Source organism: Rhipicephalus sanguineus, chromosome 9 (genome assembly GCF_013339695.2).
Source record: "Rhipicephalus sanguineus isolate Rsan-2018 chromosome 9, BIME_Rsan_1.4, whole genome shotgun sequence".
Lineage (NCBI taxonomy): Eukaryota > Metazoa > Arthropoda > Arachnida > Ixodida > Ixodidae > Rhipicephalus > Rhipicephalus sanguineus.
Window position 1 is genome coordinate 144634668 of NC_051184.2, and position 4856 is coordinate 144639523.

Here is a 4856-nt window from a genome sequence, read left to right on the forward strand (position 1 = left end):
ATATAAATGTGAAGAAAGTAAAGCGGACGAAAAGATAACTTGCCGCCGGCAGGGAGCGAACCTGCGACCTTCGAATAACGCGTCCGATGCTCTACCACTGAGCTACGGCGGCGGTCATCCTCTCGTCCACCTTATGGGGTATATATGTGCATTTAAACCTAGGAGTGATAGTCAGGTTTAACTCCTAGGTTTAAATGTACATATATGTACAACTCCTAGGTTTCAATTACATATTCCCCCATAAGGTGGACGAGAGGATGACCGCCGCCGTAGCTCAGTGGTAGAGCATCGGACGCGCCATTCGAAGGTCGCAGGTTCGATCCCTGCCGACGGCAAGTTATCTTTTCGTCCACTTTACTTTCTTCACATTTATATTCTAATTACTAGAAATAACACCCCCTATACTTTGCTTGGCATGATTGTCTGTTAGTTCTCACTAATATTGTGTCTAACAAAGAAAAACGAGCCCTTAAAAGTCACCTTGTTTCCATCGTACGCTCTGTGACTTCAGCGCGGACATCGCGGGGAAAGCACAAAACATACAACCCCCGCTCCACCCCCCCCCCCCCGCCCGCCAACCTTCTTTCCTCGAGATAAGCGCACGAAGGCGACTACGCCCTATAGGGCGAAGAGCAACGGCGTTCGCAGGAGCGGGTTAAAGCGCGCCATCTCGGTGGTGACGAAGAAAACATGCTGAAGTAAATGGTGTATATAAATAGCTCGCCGTTATCAAGCTGAAAGACGGTGCCCTTGGTGGCCTAGCCGTCTAACGCCGCGCGCGCTGCGGAGCGACAGGTCGCCCGTTCGATTCCGCGCGTCGGAAAGTTTTTCTGAATTACGTTTTATGTGGCTTATATATATATATATATATATATATATATATATATATATATATATATATATATATGTACATACACGGGACAGGACGGCGACGTCGACGGCAAGAACCAGCCGAGAGTGTCCATATGATTGCTGTCGCAATAAAAGTACAAGATGTTACAAAGAGATTATGTTAAAGTTATTTCTTTTGCCTGGAATGGACATATGCCAAATGCAGAATCCAGGTGTGTAGAGAACTTTAATAAATAGCAGTATTGCCAATTTCCACTGCATTGTTTTCCTGCGCAGCATATTTACACGTCACATTTTACAGCAGTGTCCCAATCCAAGCATGCAGTTTTTAGGCTTTGTCTGAGTGCCATAGGTACATGCATAGTAGAAATACAGCAGCACTGCAACTATGCAATTGAGGTCGAATAAATTTCACACCATGAAATAGCGTGGGCATTTAAGATCGAGAATATATTTTGTGTACATTACAAATCACCTAGGTTGACACGTCTGCATGACTTCCTTTCCAGTAGTATGAGTAGACAGTTACCTATACGTAAAAGAGCTGCTAGTCTTCATTTTGCACTGCAAAAAGCGGGAAAACCAGCAAAATCTCGTTGTGCTCATTTCACAGGCCACGTCATATATTACGGCCTAAAGGTTAGAAAGTCAGAAAATGTTGGTATGCATGTTTCATAGTAAACTCCATGCTTTAAAGTCGGCTACAACACGAGAAAACGTTGCTGCTGAGGTTTTGCACACCACCGTGTAACGATGAACTTACACACCACCGTGTAACGATGAATATACCGTGTAACCACCGTATCATCAAAGAAACTGCGCGACGAAAACACGGACAGAAGAAGACAAGTACAAGCACAGCGCCAATGCTTTAGAAGCTAACAATGCTACTCTTCAGTGTCATAACGATGTGTCGATGGCCAAGGTCAAAACGGAAGCAAAGTGCCTTTTGCAAACGGCTTAATCTACAAAAGCTGACCAATGCTGTTGAAAACAGCAATCGCGATCACCTTGAAGTTTTCTTCAGCGCAAAAACGCACAAACCCGATGTTCCTTTGCGGGTGATAGTGTCAGAGAATGATGCTTGGCAAAAGCCTTTGGCCGTGTATCTGCAAGATAAGCTGGGTCTTTTATCGGTCAATGATCCTTTTCTTGTTAAAGGCCAACTCCGGCGATTTTTTGGCCATGTCAAAGTAATGGTGCTTTTATGTTCCTGAGACGCTCCTGTTACGGGCCCGATAGCAGAAATACTCGGCAAATTGGAGAAGAATTTTAAATAAGCAAAAAAGCGCAACACCGAAACCGAAACCCAACCGAGTGTACTGTCTACGTATGACGTAGACGTTGTTACGAACGAACCGGAAGTCGTGCAAGGCATGCCGGTCACGCCGGCGCGGAGTATGAAAACTGTGACAGCCGGGACGACCAGCGAAGCGCCGGCCAAACCAACGCTGTCTGTCGCCTTGTGCACAGCAGACGCTCGCTGTAGCGCCGAAGTTAGCGGTGCCTTCGGCTACGTCACTTCCGCCGCCTTGCCAATACTGACGTCACAGACGCAATGTTGCCAATAATTGTGGGAAGCCAGGAGGGCGTTTGCAGACAATCTTTAAAATTCATTTGCAAACAATCTGCGCATGTCTCAAGCCTGTAATTTGGCATAAATGACGGAAACGTGCAAAGGAACGTACCCAGCGAATTTCACTGAGATCCATCGACTTCGAAAAATCGCCGGAGTTGGCCTTTAAGAGCACAGACAAGGTGATAGACGTCTTGAAGTCTAATTGACACCGCTGCTTTCAGGCCTTTTCTATTGACATTAATGAACTTATATTATTCTTTACCTGATGATAGTCTACTGTCCTGTATCGAGCATTACATTGATCAGTACGGCGCTGTCTCCTACCGAGGCGAGGCAGGAATCTCATGCAGTAATTTTTAAAATATTTTACAGTTTTATCTTCATTTCACTATTATCACCTGGGATCGCCAATATCTTTTGCAGAAGAGTGGTGTTTGTATTGGTTCTTGCATTGCTCCCATTCTTAGTGACTTGTTTTTATCCCGTTTTGATCATGACATTTTATTTCAAACGCAAGGCACCGCGGTTTTTTAAAAAAAATTCTAGATACGTTGACGACTTCCTCGTTTTTATCGACTGTCCTTCCCATCATTTTGTTTTAGAAGTGAGCAAGGCGTTAGGCACGATTGAAAAGTGCCTAGTCCGCCTTCAAGTCACGCATGAGCTGCCAGTGGAAGGATCTATTCGCTTCCTTGATCTCAGCCTCACCTTTCATTATAGCCACACGTGTTGGTCGTACGAGCCGCGAGCCAACAAACCACTTTTGCCAACATGTCCGCGCACTCAAAGCTGGTTAAACGCGCGATTGTCAATTTGTGCTTCACGAACGCCCTCAAAACGTCTTGCTGCCACGTAGTGGGCGCAAGTTTTGAGCAGCAAATTGAACGTTTTTGAGCGGCAGGATATCCCAAACACGTGCTTGTGTCCGTCGCGGAACGGATTTTAAGAGGAGCGCGACCCAGAGGGCATTTGACGACCGCTGATGCTCCGTCCGGCAGACGCCCCAAAGTAGGCGTTGTACCCTAAATGCATGGGATTTCTCACAACTTGAAGAAGATTGCCCAGAAGGCAAACGTAAAGCTGTTGTTCTCGGCTCCCAACAAGCTCGGGAAGCTATGCAGGCTCACGGATCCAAATGCCGTCCCGGCAAAGAAGTGCACTAAGCGGCGCCGGAACAAGTTCGTTGAGTGTGCCGAACGTGTGGTGTACATATATATTTCGTGTGGGAAGCAATACATTGGGCAAACCGGGCGATGCCTCAATGACCGGCTACGTGAACACCACAACAATGTAAAAAATGGCACCGGTGGTTTTTTGGCGATCCACTGTCGAGACTGTGGCTGTATTCGTTCCTTTGCTCTGTGTACGGTTGTTTCACGCGGCAGAACGCAGCTAATTCGCGAAGTGACAGACGCAGAAGCGATTATAAAATTAGGTGATTTGTGCATTAGCTCACCATCACTGGTCCTTACTGATAAGGAGCTTGTGTTCCTAAGATGTTCCTTACGCGTAACTGTTTATTTCACTCATTTTTCTTCTTTTTATGCATGCGCGGTCTTTTTCGCGTCGCGTTCATTCGCGCGCATGCGTGATGTATACTGTGGCATATATAAGCAGATCCAGTGGCACAATAAATCCAGTTAAAAAAAAAAACTGCGCTGTGTTTGTACACAGGCGTCCACTGTTAAAGGGAACATCGCAGCGTGTGGCGGCAGCTCGGCGCCACCGCCGGCCAGCGGCTGCAACGAGTTTCGCGCAGACGCAGTGAGCACCGTGCCCGGTGCTCTTTCGTCGCGTCAACGGTTCGCTTCGCGACGATTCGCAGCGCGGAAGCAGATGGCAGCAGACGATGAAAGAGCACGACACACAGCGCGCACTGCGCCTGCGCGAAACTCGTTGCAGCCGCTTGCCGGCGGTGGCGCCGAGCTGCCGCCACACGCTCCGATGTTCCCTTTAACAGTGGACGCCTGTGTACTTGTCTTCTTCTGTCCGTGTTTTCGTCGCGCAATTTTTTTTGATGTCATGGATCACCAACTAGCCCAAAATGCTGCTCTCATTAACCACCGTATATTTAGCGGCCTAAACTCTAGTAACACAAAATTGGTGCAACGTAGATTTTACGGACTGCGGTTTATTTTTCCAAGAAAAATACTGTGGAGTGAAAAAACAGTGGCTAGACGTTTTTCTACGCGATATCATTATATAGACGGCATGCATGCCGTACACTAAAAATACGGGTCACAATTATTTTACGCTAACCGTTGGACAGCATCAGCTGCCAGTGCTTTCACCGTAAAAACTATGGTGAATTTTTTACAGTGGTTACCTTCTACTAACAGATCACTTTCTTTGGGCAGGTCAAGAAAAACGAAATTGAAGAGTTGTACGACAACGCAGTTCTTGCCTCCGGAACTGCGGCTGTCAG

The 4856-nt window shown here is 46.8% G+C and overlaps 1 non-coding gene across 1 annotated transcript; it reads left to right on the forward strand.

Moving 5' to 3' along the window:
- Window positions 1–263: 263 nt before the first annotated feature.
- Trnaa-cgc (transfer RNA alanine (anticodon CGC)) lies at window positions 264–335 on the forward strand. Its single transcript has one exon. It is a non-coding gene; the product is annotated as a tRNA-Ala (tRNA).
- The last annotated feature ends 4521 nt before the right edge of the window (window positions 336–4856 follow it).